This window comes from Bufo gargarizans, chromosome 5, assembly GCF_014858855.1.
Source record: "Bufo gargarizans isolate SCDJY-AF-19 chromosome 5, ASM1485885v1, whole genome shotgun sequence".
Lineage (NCBI taxonomy): Eukaryota > Metazoa > Chordata > Amphibia > Anura > Bufonidae > Bufo > Bufo gargarizans.
In genome coordinates, this window is record NC_058084.1 from 71,823,246 (window position 1) to 71,839,474 (window position 16,229).

Genomic DNA, 16,229 nt, shown 5'->3' on the forward strand with positions numbered 1-16,229 from the left:
CCACGATGCCCAGAAAGCAGTCCGTGCAGCGATCCCTAAGATGACACCCACAGATGAAATCAAAACCTACCTTCGAGATGTATGCGAAAGTGGCCACCAGGGAAAGGCTGCCCCAGGACTAGTGGGCTGAGGTCGTCGCTCCTTTCCTGGCATCAGAGTCTCAGCGGGTGTATTTTGATTTGCCGGACGATCAAGCGGCCGACTACCCAAAGGTAAAGGGTGAGATTTTGGCAAGACTGGGGGTGAATGTGCTGGTCTGGGACCAGCGGGTGCATCAGTGGGGGTTCAACCCGGCTGAGCCCGTGAGACCCCAGTATTATAACCTGCTCAACCTTTTGCAAAAGTGGCTACAGCCTGACCTGCTGAGCCCCACTGCTATGCTGGACCGGTTGTTAGCAGATATGTTCTGGAGGGCTCTGCACCCCCTCTCCAGCAATGGATTGGCCAGGTCTATCCAGGTAATGCGCTTGAGATAGTCAACTTGGTGGAGCGCTATGAGGCGACCCGAAACTTGAAGGGGGGTTCTTTTGGGAGGGGGCAGTCAAATCCTGTAACTCTCCACCCCGAACCCGGCGGTGTTGTTAGTACATTATTACAAGATTTGGGGCCCCAATTTTGATTTTGCCCATGGCCACAATTTGTCTAAAATCGGCCCTGCCCATCCATACCATGTAGATGGGTGGGCAGGGCCCTCTCTTCTTCTGTACCAGTTTGTAACTCGTCTTGTTCATGCTTAGTGCAATTGTCTGTGTTATGTATGTATACCCCTTATCATATGTACAGCGCTATGGAATGAACAGTGCTTTAATAATAAATCATAATAATAATAATTAGGGAGGTGCGAATCGACTTCAGATGAAACATCCAAAGTCGATTTGCATAATACTTCGTTTGAATACTGTATGGAGCAGACACTCCCTACAGCAGGCATGTCCAAACTGCGGACATGCCTGCCCTACAGTATTAGACTGTATTGGCTCCTATGAGCCGAAGTTATTACTTTGTGAAGTCTCACGACACTTCGGGTAATAACTTCATAAATCAATTTCTACTGTAATAAACTATTTCCCGAACTCGGGTTTGGTTCCAAGTAGTACCCTAATAATAATAATCTTGTACTTTAGGGGGCATGCTCTCTCTGCTATGAATATTCATCTCGCTTGTGTTTAGCAGTTAGTCATTATTTGTATTGTTTGCTTTGTGAATTAGGAAAACATTTGCTGTTTGACTGTCTGGATATGGTTTGTTACATACGGTTGGAATATGTGTAATTTCTTCAACCCAAACACTAATGTCTGGCTCATCCGCTGGCAAACATTAGGCAATATGTTCAAGTGGGCACATCACAACATCACATACTTACAATGGTTATTGGAAAAAAAATATTTGCAAAGACAGAAAATTCTGTCACAAATAAAACAATAATAAATGGTGACGGCACGAAGCATTAAAGGGGTGCCATGCTGCCTTTTTTTACTTCAACAAGAGATCAGTCACGCCATGCATAGTGCAGCAGTTTTCTGCCATGCACATTGCTCAGGGCAAACAGTTTTGCTATCCTTGTCCTGCACATATATCATTGTATAATACATGTCCCTCGCAATAAGACCTTTCCACCGTGGAGATGAAATTAACAGAAAGGCTCGCGAGGAGTGGCAAAATAATGACTTACCTGAATATTGGAGTTATTTATCAAACTGGTGTAAAGTAGAACCGGCTTAGTTGCACATAGCAACCAATCAGATGCCATCTTTCATTTTCTATAGGAGCTGTGAAAATTGAAAGGTGGAATATTATTGATTGCTAAGGCCAACAAAGCCAGTTCTACTTTACACCAGTTTGATAAATGACCCCATATGTCCTATTTATGCATTGTTTAGACATTCACCAGTCATCATGCTTTATGCTGCCACTGACTTCAATATGAAGAGAAAAATGTCCAATATCTTAACTGTATCTTAACTTGTACAGGTCATGATTAAGAACCCGTCGGTTCAAAAGGTGTTGATCATTTAATGGTGTCTTTCATAGAGCTGTAATTTTAATGGATGCTAATAAATTCGAGTTTTAGAAGATTTCCATTACTGGACATTTTTTCTTCACTTTGAGGTTCTCACTCCAGGAGTCCGTGGCAGGTTTTCTTCCAACAGAGAGAGAGAGTGTGCATTTGTATTTGTTTCAATAACTTCAAAGGTCCGTCATTCATGAGCTAATTATTAGATGATTTTTAAGAATTTATTTTAAAATAATCCCAGGGGCAGACTGGGCCCTGGAAAAAGCTTTGCCCCAAAGGCTATCCCTCTGTGGTGGCCATCAATAGCTGCCATTTACCATCCTTCTCCTCTAGTTGTCTCTGATTAATGAAGCAGGGGGATAATGGATATGGAGCAGGGTGCTTAAGAGGTGAAATGTGGGCCATAGGAATTGAATTCAGGAGGTCATGTGTGGTCACTGGCCAGGTACGTACATGAGTTCCTGATTCTCACAGAGTTAATTACCACTGAGAGCTCATTATGAGAGGAAGGCTTGGGTGGCCTCCTGGGCAACGGCCCACTGGGAAATTTCCCTGTAGGGTCTATGGCCAGTCCACACCTGATAATCGCGGTCCATGCTGGAGAAGAATCATGTTTATTCATGAGTTGGCGCTCCTGCTGATGACTAACAGTTTTTCCTGGGGAGAGAATTAATGAGAAAAATGCCAATCATCAGTAGTTGGGCAGAGAGATCAGGAGCTCATGAATAACTGTGACTCCTCTTAGGCAGCCCATGACTCTTCTCCAGCATGCACTCGAAAGAGCAATCAATGTGGACAGTATGAAGACGATGACAAGTCCACTTTTTAGATTTTTTATAAAAAATATCAGTATAAATGTACTTTAAAGAAAACTGTACACCAGATACACCTTGCTTGTCACAACCTCCCTTGTCCATTTTGAAGAGAGTCATTAGGCAAAACACTTAGAAGAGGTCGTCCAGATCCTGCCAGCGAAGCCACTGGTGCTCCATCAGTCAATGTGAGTGACATCACCGATTGTATATTAGTAAGGAGTAAGGAGATTTGTTATTGTCTGATGTGATCTGATTATTAACGTCTGATTCTAGATAGAGGGTTGGGCAGACTGACCCAAACCACTATACACCCAAGCCCATAGCATCTCATTAAACCTGATACGATCGCTTAGAATTGGTTCTTCTGATGGGCCCATAGTTCAGCTCTGCTTACTCAACCAAGCAGACATTTCTAGCTGAAAGGTCTGCTTTTGAAAACTTACATAAAAAAACATAAAAACTATTTTAAATTATTAGATGAGTCAATGGAAATAAAAAACACTATCCATCTGGATGCAATGCATAATGAGTAGTATCACATGACAGATGTTCTCCCACATCTTATGTTTGCCATTTTGTGCCCTCTTAAACACTTACAGGGTATGTTACTGTTCCTAGGTCTCTGTGAGATTTCTTTTTGTATCACAACAGCTGATAACCCTGTCCCCTTCTCATATTCATTCTTGCCTGGCACCAAACAGCAGCTGTTTCCGTATGTACCAGATAAAAATTCTTCTTAACAACATTAAATTAACCCCTTCGTATTTTTCATTTTTGTGATTTTTTTTAAACACCCCAAATTGGTGTAACCAGTTATGCACCTTGCTACTGTCTTTATTGGTCTAACATTATGTCATCTTATGCATTTATTCCAGGTCCTCCACAATGTGCATCTATAATATTGTTCGCAACTGTTATGTTCACATATAATGTGCCTGGTTCACCAGCAGGTGGCATAAAATATGGCAGAGCTAAGTTAGATAGAATAGAACCTTCCATTCCAGTCTAACCCCCCTCTGGAGAGAAGTGGGCAAGTCCTACTACCTGCAGGAAGATTGGGGACCAATTCTAGTTAGTCTAGGGGACAGGTGTGCAGGGGGCACGTCTCTGCTGGACGTGCCCATGCCAGCCAGAGCACCTTAAGCTCTGCTGGCCATGGAGGCCAAAGCTTAGAGCCTCAGGAGCCAGGAAGAAAGTTCCCTGGCCTAATCTAAAGACAGACCATACAAAGAAAAGTGCAGCATACAAGAAGAAGCAAAGTCATACAGTCAGCCTGTCAGTACAGCAGAGCCAGAGAGAAACAGATGAGTCGAGTTTGCCTGCCAGTTTTAATGCTAAAGCCTGCTGGAACCAAGACAAAGCCTGTAAACCGTTTTGGAGAAACGTTTACCAAAGTAAAGCTACTGTTCAACTTAATACAATGTCTGGACTCAATCTTTCTTTAAAATTCCTCAATTATTCCCCCTATTTTTTGGTTCAGAGCCAAAGTCTGGTGCCCAGCGGTATCCAGGTAGGAGCACTGTGACACACATAAAGAGACATTTTAGGCCACACTATACCACTCGGCATTCCTATACCTGGCACACGCGACATAGAGGGCCCTAGGGGGAGGCGCCCGTTGCAATTTCATTTTTCACTCCCTGCCACCCTGGAACTATAACTTTTTTATTTTTCTGTTTACAAAGCCATATAAGAGTTTCTTTTTTGAGGTGCAAGTTATACTTTATTGTATTGTTGCATACAATATAGGGAGAAGGTGGAAAAAATTCAAAATGAGGTGGAATTGGGAAAAAAACACAATTCCTCCACATTTATATGGGTTTTGTTTTTAAAGCCCCCTATGCGGTAAAACCAACCTATTCCCTACATTCTCTGGGTCAGTATGATTACAGCATCACTTATTTATATATTTTATATATTTTTATAGTCTTTTACTACTGGAACAAAACGTTGAATACATTTTTTTTTCTTCTCATTGCCATTTTCTGACCCTCATAATTTTTTTATAGCTATGTACGGTGTACAGAGCTGTGTGAGGGGCTTATTTTTTTGCAGGGCGATCTATATTTTTTATTGATACTATTTTGGCACATAAATAACTTTTTGGTCGCTTTTTATAAAAAAAGAAAATTATTCACCGTATGGGATAAATATTTTTACATTTTGATAGTACGGACGTTTTAGGACATGGAGATGCATATGATGTTCATTTTTTACTTTTTATTAAAAAATAATAATTCTAAGGAATAGGGGGTGATTTGAATTGTAATATTTGTAAAAAAAAAAAATCTATTTTTAAAAGCTTTTTTAGCCCCCCAGGGGGTCCATAATATGGGGTCCATAATATGTGATCTTTCGATTTTTAGCTTACATTGATGTGCATTAGCTCTACTGTACATTGTAAGCTCCATTTGCTATCCTATGGATTATTGCCACCTGGAGGCCTCCATAGGAACTGCAGCTATGATAGAATGTTTTTATTTCAGAGCATCAGCACGAATGAACAGCATGCACCAATTGCCATGTGGGGGAGCCATTCCAGGTGCTCGCTTCTGGGTTTTCAGTGTTAAAGGATAACTGTTACATTTAGACCCTAATTTAAATTTTCATATATGTAGTTACTAATAACATGATATTCCAGAATCAGTTACTATTAGACTGACTTACCCCATATTTAATAAGATTCAGCCCTTAGCAACCAGTCTGCATAAAACTGCAATTTCACTATTCAGTTAAGATGGCCGCCACTGCCCTCACCCTGAGGCTAATCCCGCCTGCCCTCACTAGCCAGTAACAATAGCCCCCCAAAAGTGTCAGTAACCAGAGCCCTCCCCCCTAAAGGGTTAATCTCCTGCAGCACAAAGGGGTCCTCTTACCACATGTTGCTTTCATTTATACACTGAGCAGAAGGCAGATCTCCCTTCCCTGCTCTGCGCTGCTTCGGCTCTGCATTGTCCCAGTCTGCTGAGTGAGGGAGCATCTGCCAAGCGCAGGGACAGGGAGAAGTGCACACAGCCCAGGCACTGTTATCAGCTGCTGGGGAGGACCTGGCTCTAATCATTTACTTACAGTCCCTGGCTGTCAGTAATCTGACCTTGCAGGCTGCCTGCTCCTCCGTCCTTCAACAGATACCATGCCTAGCAACCCTATTTTAAGCACAGGTAAAAGTAGGCAGCACAGGGAACAAAAATGTGGAATTAAGGGGTAATTGAATACACAGTGAAAAGTTGAAATAGGGCCACCAAGGAGATAGTAATCACCACAATCCAATACTCAAAAAAAAAAAAAAAAAACGAAAGTTATCCTTTAAGATGGCATGGTCCCATTTGACCACGGCATCTTAGGGGTTAGATTTCTGCGACATTATCTCTGACAGCAGACCCAGTGGCTATGGCGTCCACTGCGCTTGCAAGCAGGCACCATATTTAAAGCGACGACTTGCGACTTACATGTATGGCGGCGGTTGTTTAAGGGTTAATATCTCGGGACATTTTGCTATTAAAGTGGTTGTGTCATAAATTACTTTTCACTCTAAAATTTATTTTCATCAATTACTCAAGCTCCCATTCCTCAGATTTTTTTTTTCAAATTTACCTCATTTGCAGTTTTCTCTTATCCCCCATGCTTGTATCCCACTTCCTGGTTTGTCATGTGTCTACTGTCCCATCATGCCTTAGGGCAGTGAGATGTGTCCTGACACCAACAGGACATGTGACTCTAACCAAAATCAGTTGTGGCGTTCCCGGAGTGCACCAAAAGGGTGGGGTTTAGCCTCGGTTCCTCAGCTTTCCAGTACTGGCCACATTCCTCAGTGCACTGAAGTCGTCATTTGCAGAAAAAGTAAACATAATTTTTCTCAGATATCTATTTAATCAAGAAAAAACAAAGAACTGAAAGCTCTTAGACGTCCAATGGTGAAAAAATAGTATGCTTTATTGAAAACTCAATCAGTGAATAATAAAATGCCATAAAAACAAGGGGAGTAGGGAGCACAGACGCCTTCCCAGCTCTACAGTGTCGACAGAGAAAATCACAAATCCATTAAACATTGATCCAATTGAATATGAGTCCAAATATAAGATGTGGCTATTTACTGAGATAATGTAATTATGGTGGGTAGTGACCAGAAGGTAATCCACACATATACACAGCCCGTGAAGCAGGCGGTAGTGTGACCCTGCTGGACCTATATCCCTCCTATATAGCAGTAAGCCAGACAAAAAGAATGGAATGTAAATCAAGGGACTCACCAAAAGTAACTGTGACCTGGATGTCTGGGATGCCAATATACTGTGTTTGTGGAGGTGGGCTGCTATAACCTGTGCACTAAATAGCTTGTACATAGCTACATTTCCATAGTTGCCAACTGTCCCGAATTTATTGAGACTGTCCTTGATTTTCCATTGTCTCGGGCTGGAAATGGGGTGGGGCTGATGCAAACTCTGCCCACAACTGGGTGTTTCCTGGAAGGTTGTAGGTGGTCCTGGGGGTGGGGCTTATATGTCCCAATTTTACCAATTGCACTGTTGGTAAGTATGCATTTCCTGTCTCTGAAGATAATGAGAAACTTGAAAAACAGGGACCAGGCAGAATATCTGGAAACGCTAAAGCATTGCAATGCCATAAGAATAGATGCCATATGTGGCGTGCACAGGCAGTGGCGCCACATGGTGCATATACGACAATGTGGAGGAATCTGAGTGTGTTTGTGTTGGATCTAGAAAGTGGAGAACTGAATTATCTGGCTGTGTGGACTATGTCATTGGTTAAAACACCACTTATGGGGACAGCTGTCACAGTCTTTAGCAAGTGATGACATAGCAAACCATAAATAGACCGGCAGCAATGGATGTCGCAGGGTGCCAGGCTTGAGATGTAAATATCACCCTTAAGGCCTCCTCCACGAGGATTCTGTAAGCAAGAAACCGAAAAGTGAGTAGATTTTGCCATCGGTTGTAGTGAAGTATGTGCTGTTACCGACCGGCTTGCACTTTATTGTCTGCATATAGGTCAGGCTCATGGATCGTAACATGAATCACAGGCTGAGTGCTCATATTTCATTACATGCTGAAGCTTAATACAGTATCATATGCCTATTTAATAGACTCCGTTTTATGCTTTGTGATATATTTTTGCATACTGCTGCTGAATGACAGCATTAGATGCATTCTAATATTTGCTTTGGTTGCATATTGTGTGTACACCGGATCATCATATTCCTAAAATATCTCATAGATATAAACCGATATAGATAATCTGATAATGCCAAGTCCCAAAAATCAAAATATAACCAAAACAAAAAGAAAGGACCCTTAAAGTACCCTAATTTATTGCGTTCATTTAAAATAGACCCAATGAGACTTACTACGCATATACGCAGCACTAGACCGTAGGTAAGTATATGTTAGATAATGAAATTTTTTTTTTTTTTAATTAAGCAAAATACAAGAAATAGAAAGTCCAGGCCTGAGGTCAATAAGGGGATGAGGGGAGACAATTTGGTAGGGAGATGTCCCTGAAAACACCCTATGCTCACCCTTAGCCCGGAGACAACCCCTGATGGCGGAGTCTCTCCGTCCTCCTTCCTCTCCTGATTGACCCTATTAAGGCCCTAATCGACAACCTTACGTCTTCTTACTCCAACCCGTTTCCCCCCTCAAGGGTTCATCAGGGGTTCCATATGAGTAAGGTACTGACAAAACACAGTAAACAAAAACAGATACCTCATGATACAAGCCTATACATAAATAAAAAAAAATACTGTATTATTGACCTCAGGCCTGGACTTTCTTTTTCTTGTATTTTGCTTTTTCATTATCTAACATACTTACCTACGGTCTAGTGCTGCGTATATGCGTAGTAAGTCTCATTGGGTATATTTTAAATGAACGTAATAAATTAGTGTATTTTAATGGTCCTTTATTTTTTGTTTTGGTTATATTCCTAAAATATGCTTATCACTATGCATTATACGGATGAGTATAATTTTATACCTATATTTATTTACCGTAATATTTTACCATCTGCCTATGTGTAGTACCCAAGACTTGAGAGTATTACAATATTGTATATAGTTATTGTTTTATATTGTTATGTACTTTATATGTGTTATCTGGCCGTTTGTTCCAGTAAGGAATGGATGCCTATGGTTGGCAAGGAACAGAGCTAACCACCCTGTTCCTCCTATCTTGCCGGGAGTGAGCTAGTCCTGCTTCCTGCCCGGAGGAGTTCCTGTAAATACTTAGTGTGGAGAGGAAGCACACCGCAGAGCTCTAAGCACCCCGCAGAGCTCCTGCTCTTAAAGAAGATTCTCCATAGAGATCAAAGAGATACAGTCTCAAATAAATCCTTGAAATGACAGCAGAGTGAACAGCTATATCCAGCATTAAAAACACTGCTGTGAGGTGAGGGACTATGGCTAAGACACCCAACACCCAAAATACTACTAGGCCAGTACAATACTAGTGCTAAACTGCAGACATCCAACCTGCCTCCAATATTCTTACTGGTGCCAGAGAATCACACTTGAAATCAGCAGCTAATGAACATTTTTTAGGTTCTATGTTGCACTTAGTAAAATAGACTTTTATACATTTAATTCTGGCCTCGTTCTTCAATGCTACATTTCCACTGCACCGATCCCCAGGGAGCAACGGCCTGAGGAAGTACACTGTGACACAACACTTCATCAGGGCCACTACCACTCCCATCCTCTGCACTGGCTCCTCCGGGACTTGCTGCATATCTATCTATTCCATATCTATATATTATCTATCTCTCTCATATCTATCTATCCATCTCTCAATCGCTCTCTATACCTAAAGTTCCTTGCAGTGTCTTCTGCACAGATTTACCCCGCCCTGCTGTACTCCTGTCCATCTAGCCCAGGTGGCCGGGAATGCCGCTGTGCACAGAAATAGCCCTTAGTGGCTTCTTACCATGCAGGTGATCAGCAGGCCCTAGAGCTCAGATGCCTACTAGTCATGCATTGATGGCATTTCCTAACAATATACTATCACTAGTGTTGGACGCGAGTATTCGAATTGCAAATTTTAATCACGAATATCACCACTTTGAGAATTTGCAAAGATTTAAAATATAGTGCTATATATTCGTATTTGCAAATATTCTATTTTTTTTATTTTTTATCTGAAATCATGATCCCTCCCTGCTTCTTGCTTGTGGGCCAATGAGAAGGCTGCGATGTCTTTGTTAGAGCTTAGCAACATCCCTAGCAACCATTTGGAAAGTTGCCTACCCCTTACTATATAAGAACATCCCTAGCAACCAATAGGAAAGTTGCCTACCCCTTACTATATAAGAACATCCCTAGCAACCAATAGGAAAGTTGCCTACCCCTTACTATATAGGAACCTCCCCAGCAGCCCTTGTATGCAGTATTTTGCAGATCTGAGAGAGACAGCAGTGTTATTGCTGTGCTCTGTGCTTTCCTGTGTCATTACATTAGATAGTTAGTTAGTTATCTTATCTATATATAATACAGATAGTTAGTGGGAGATAGTCAGTGTAGGTTAGATAGTGATATAGTGTAGCTGATAGGTTCTAGTGCAAGGTGTTAGGTAGTATGATAGGAATTACTGTTTCTCTGCTGTCCATACATACATGCTACAGACGTAGTGCTGTGATGTCACAACAATACTTGTGCACCAATCAGTTATATGTAGTCAGACCTGCTAAAATGTGAAGTTGCACGTATTGTGCAAAAATATGCACATCATTAATTGCCGATTTGCGCAATCGCGAATATATTGGAGCACTCTATCTGCATATAAAGCTATTGTAATGTTCTGCCATGCCAACCATTTTCTCCAGTCTCAGGAAACTTCTAGCAGCTTGGATAATGTAGCAAAAGTGACCCAAGCCTGTATTGCGGATATTACATTGCCGATTTTCAAGAAAATCAAGAAAAAAATCAAGAAAAAAATTCTCAAATTCTCAAACTTATGACAAACATTCGCCCAAATATTTGCCAAATATTGCAAATTCGAATATTCCCCCTGCAGCTCATCACTAACCATCACCTCTTATGATGACAATGCCCCTTTTAGATTCTTCATTGTTGTTTTTAGAAGGAACAAGTGACAATGTTTCAGAAAACCTCTCCTGAAATAATGAAACATCTTGTTCAGAATTTACCATAGACTAAAAAAGCAGCACAAACTAAAAAACTTGCTCTGGTTCTTCTCATAGATTGTATCTGTAATAGTTCAAGTCATGACCCGCACAAAACATTTCATGATACTTTATCTGTCACGTGCAGTTCTTGTACAGGGAGTTGGCGACATGAACACTGGGCCTCGTGGCGCTGTGACAATAATTAGACTGCCCGAGTTATTCAAAAACGAGGCCAAAACCATTCTACTTATATAATAAAATAAGCTATTCTCCACAGTTTAAAGGGGTTATCCGGTAATCCTACCGTATCCTCTGGATAGGTCATTAATATTAGATCGGTGGGTGTCCGACACCCGGGACCCCCGCAGATCAGCTGTTAGAAGAGGCCGGACATTCTGTCAAGTCAATGGGGCTGAACTGCAAAATCAAGCACAGCATCTATACAACGTACGGAACTGTTCTTGGTAAGCTGCCGCGAACCTGCTGCGCTCAGCCCTGCCGATTGCCTATCCTGAGGATAGGTCATCATTATCAATTCCTGGATAACCCCTTTAATCCACTTTGGCTCCCAGCACCATGGCTCCAGTCCTCTCTGGCACTTGTCTCATTGCTGAATTCTGTCAGCGACTTGCACGTCATCAGTGGTATAACAATCATGATTGCACCGCATGAGACCACGCCTGGGCCCACAGGGGAAGGGGGCTCACCCAGATCCCCAGGCAAGCACCAGTTTCAAGTATATCTGCATCCTCAGGATATGGATCTATTTGAAAATGATTGCCATTAGCTCTCTGCCCAGCCATATACTCTGGTAAGTGACAGGCTGCTTTAGGCCTGTCACCTACCAAAGGCCGGGGGGACACAGAGGACATCAGGCAGCACAGTGACGTCACTGCATTGCAATCCTTGCTCCAGCCCATGGACACAAAGACAGAGGAAGAGGACCAAGTCCAGCGATCGTTGTGGGAACATGAATAGGTGAGGAGGCATGAGGGGGTGCAAAAGGGGCATGAACTGGGATATTATCCTTGTAGGGGGACACAAAGGGGAGCATCATTATTGCATGGAGACATGTAGGGGGACATTATTATGGCATTGGAAACAAAGAGAGACAATATTATTGGATGGGACACAAAGTGGGCGTTTTATTGTATGGGGACTCATGGGTTACATTATTATGGCATGGGGGAACAACAAATACATCAATATTGCATGGGGACGCAAAGGGGGTATCATTACTGCATGTGGGCACAAAGGAGGACGTTATTATTGCACTGGGGCACAAAATGGGACATCATCATTGCATTAGAGCACAATGAGGGACATTATTATGGCAGGCTGCACAATGGGGCATTTTATTGTATAGGGACTCATGGGGAATATCTATTACTGTGTGGGGCACAAAAGGGGGGTAGTATTACTATGCAGGGCACCCAGGGCACAATCTGAGGCACTATATGGACGATGAGTGTAGAGGTGGGGAGGCGACTGGAAAGTAATGAGCCATGATGTCTGTGTGTTGTACTCTGAGGACATATGTTGTGGCTGAAAGAAGTCTTCATTGCAGTCTGGCAGAAGCAAAAGGAATGGTAACAACTTCAATCCGAGACGTCACCTATAAGTCAATGGATATAATTGTACTGTCATCACGTATGTAGCTTGCAGAGCCTGTGTACAACTGGCATCTACCACTATTCAGTCACTGTATGGTGGTCATTTTGATCTCAGCCCAGTAGTATGGTGGGATGATAAGTCACTGTCTGGTGGTAATTTGTGTTCACTGTCTGGCTTTTGTTTTTGGGGAGGGGAAGTTGAACTAGTGTTGAGCGAAATTATGAAAAATTTGATTTGGCTGCTTTGTTGAATTTCACAAAGAAATTTGATTTGTGACGAATGACTTTGTCACAAAGCGCTTTCCTTTGTATGTAACGAGCGCAATAATGGGGAACGGCGATCGAGCCGCCCTGCATCATTGAACCCCTCAGATGCCGCGTTCATCTCTGATTGTGGCATCTGAAGCTCCAATTTTGCCCTTTTCAGGGGTTAATCAGGGTAAAAAAAATAAAAAAAATTCTCACCTTATACATTTGTCGCATAGAGGCCGTTGCGACTATCTTAATTCAAGACACTGCATGAAATCTTGTAATACATGACCCTGCGCAAAATTTTGCACGGTTCCTGCAATCAAGACGGCTGCAACAGCCTCTTTGCTGTCAAATAGACAAGATGAATTTCATAGTTTTTTTTAACGCCATTTCAGAAAAAATAGATTTGTTACCACAGAGCGTGAGGAAATTTGGCTTTGCGGCAAAGCAAATTTTTCCTGAAATTCGGATTTAGGTCAGTTCGTTTAGCTTCGATTTGCTCAACACTAGTATGGACCATATGTCACTTTAGACCCTTGCAACAAAATGGCTTGCACATCTGAGCAATGTGGGGAGGCCCAGATCCAAAATTTGTCCTGGAACCCATAGGACCCTAGTTACGCCTCTGCAAGTCATCACTGCACATGAATAAACAAAGCCTTTCATGACTGGAGCTGGAAGCAGAGGGGGAGCTAAACTGAGGGCAGCACGGTGGCTCAGTTTAGGGTTTGCGAGGGTTTCCTCCGGGTTCTCCTGCATTCCATATACAGTGCTGCCCATAATTATTCATACCCCTGGCAAATTTTGACTTAAAGTTAGGGTACTTTTATTCAACCAGCAAGTAATTTTTTGACGGGAAATGACATAGGTGTCTCCCAAAAGATAATAAGACGATGTAGAAGAGGCATTATTGTGGGGGAAAAAAAACATTTCTCAGCTTTTTTTTTTTTATTTTTTTTATTTATTTATTTTTTTCAATCTCCATATTTTATTTATGATACAAAAATACATATCGACATGACATTTATAATATCTTAAATGTTGAAATCATCCCCAACCCGCCCCAGCCACCCCCCTCCCTCCCAACCTTGCAGGGAAAAAAAAAAAAAAAAAAAAAATTAATGAATTAAGCCGTAACCCACTCTCCCCACAGACCACTCCATTTTAAGTAGGCTCCTCTTTGTTTATACAAGATCTTCTCGTAGTTTTTCACCTTCTCAACCATAGCCATCCAGTTACCACAATCTGGGATGGAGGAGCTAAGCCACAGTCTAGCAACAATAAGCCTGGCCAGGAACATAACCTTAATCAATAATTGACGATTTATGGGCTGATAGTTAACCTCCGATAGGTCTCCCAGGACCCATATCCTGGGGGACAAAGGAACAAGCATATTCAGTTTGCAGGCCAAAGTGGTCTGGACTGATCTCCAATAACCACCCACCATCGGGCAATCCCAGAACAGATGTAAATGATCTGCCCCGGAGTCGCCACAGCGTGGGCAATCGGAGGAGGTCCTAAATCCTCTTCTATATAACCACATAGGTGTCACATATATTTTGTGCAGAATGTTAAATTGTACAACAGTGTGATTGAAGTTGTGTGAAACATATTTTAAGTTTTCCCCTATAGTTTCCCAATCTGGGGGACCCACCTCTGAAAGTAGCAAAGACCAGGACTTCTGTCCTGGAGAAAGAAGACCCATAAAAAAGTGTTTCATTAAGTGTCTATAACAATATGACATTTTGATTTTTGTAGCAGTTTTCTTAATAATAAGATTGTGTAAAAATTCAGGAGAATCTATAAAAAGAAGGTGACTATTCAAAGTGCTGGAGAGTGCAGACCTCAATTGGAAATATGCATACCAAGCCACCTCACCCATATCTGCCCTCTCCCCTATTTCCCTTGAGGACAGAATTTGTCCACCACTAACCACCTGATGTAAATACTGAACTTTCTTCGTCCTCCAATACTGGCAGCACTTCAGGTCCCTTATATTCACAAGCTTTAGGTTATGCCACAGTGGGGTGCAAATAAGCGATGCCTCAACTCCACACCAGCTCCTGATGACCCGCCAGGTCTTTGTAGCCATTCTGCAAAAAAGTGTATACCCGGTCTGTGAATTTAATAGATAGTCGGACTCCAATACAGTAAAGAAATCCGTAAAGCCTGAGTCTTTCACCACCTTATTGCAGAAATGGCTATTCTCCCAATCACTAAAAAGGCAGAGCTGAGAGGCCATGAAGTAACCCCTAAAGTAAGGGAGGTTAAGGCCTCCCTGACTATAGGGCATAGAGAAGTAGAGCGCCTTCAATCTGACGCGCTTCCTCCCCCACAATAGATCGTTAAGCATCCGCTCAATTAATCTAAAGTACTTGTCTGCGATCCATACAGGCGAGTTGCGCAGGACATAAAGAACCTGGGGCAGTACTACCATTTTGATTAAAGAAATTCTATCAGCTTTCGTATGCAGAATTTTTTGCCATATCTTGGATTTAGCCCTCAGCTTTGTCAGCAGGGGAATCAAGTTAAGTTGTAAATATTCCAGAGGTTTGGCAGAAACTAAAATCCCCAGGTACTTTATTGATTCAGAGACAGTTAGCTGATCATCCCAGTTACCTCGCAGCTCGTCTATAGGAAGGAGAGCAGTCTTCTCCCAATTGATCTCTAGGCCAGACGGAGCAGAGAAAAAGCCAACCAAATCCATTATACGAGGGAGACTAGTTTCTGTTTGCTGAAGGAAAATCAAAATGTCATCTGCGTAGAGAGATACGCGGTCGTGCTTCCCCATTAAACTAAGAACAGTCTGCCCACACTCGGGGGCGGCGGGATGACGTGAGCGCATCACGTCTCGCTCTCCCCTCTGTGCTGGCCTCCTCCCTGCAAGCGCTAATGCCCTGACGCTGAACAGCTGATACCGGCGTCCCCTCCCAAGCTCCGAAGCTCCGACGCCCTGCTCCGAACAGCTGATGCTGGTGCCCTCCGATGCGCTGAGCTCCGATGCGCTGAGCCGGCCAGCTGATGAGGAGAGCAGAGCTGTGTGCCCGGCTTGATCCTCGTACAGCTTACGTCTCCGCACGATAAGTTAAGTGGAGGACGTAGATGCCGGCTGTGGCTGTCTTGCTCCCTGGTTTCCTCTAGACTTGCTTGCCCTGCGCTGCTGTATCCGCCTCACCTGTTGGATTTTTATCTGCTTGTCCTTGTGGTTGCCCGTCTGGTTCCTTTTTGTGGCCCCTGTCTGCTGTCGCTGCCTCGCTGCTCTGCTTGACGTTGGACTGCTGGACTGTTTGTCCCTTTGGATTTTTGCCTTGCTGGGCTTTTCCTGCCTCCTGTCTGCTGGCGTGTTGGTGTGCCTGCTGCTGGACTCCTTGACCCCCTGCTGTTCGCCTGCTATCGGTC

At 42.8% G+C, this 16,229-nt stretch overlaps 1 protein-coding gene across 2 annotated transcripts in view; it reads left to right on the forward strand.

Annotated features, from left to right (window-relative positions):
* PKIA (cAMP-dependent protein kinase inhibitor alpha) overlaps positions 1–16,229 on the forward strand; it is a 105,326-nt gene that overhangs the window by 48,922 nt on the left and 40,175 nt on the right. Inside the window, exon 1 of one of the 2 annotated variants that reach the window (XM_044294333.1) lies at positions 7,614–7,761. The exons of the other annotated variant lie outside the window; for it this stretch is intronic. The gene's annotated coding sequence lies outside the window, so the exon portion shown is untranslated. Of the gene's footprint in view, positions 1–7,613; positions 7,762–16,229 lie in introns of those variants that run through there. 2 annotated transcript variants of the gene reach the window in all.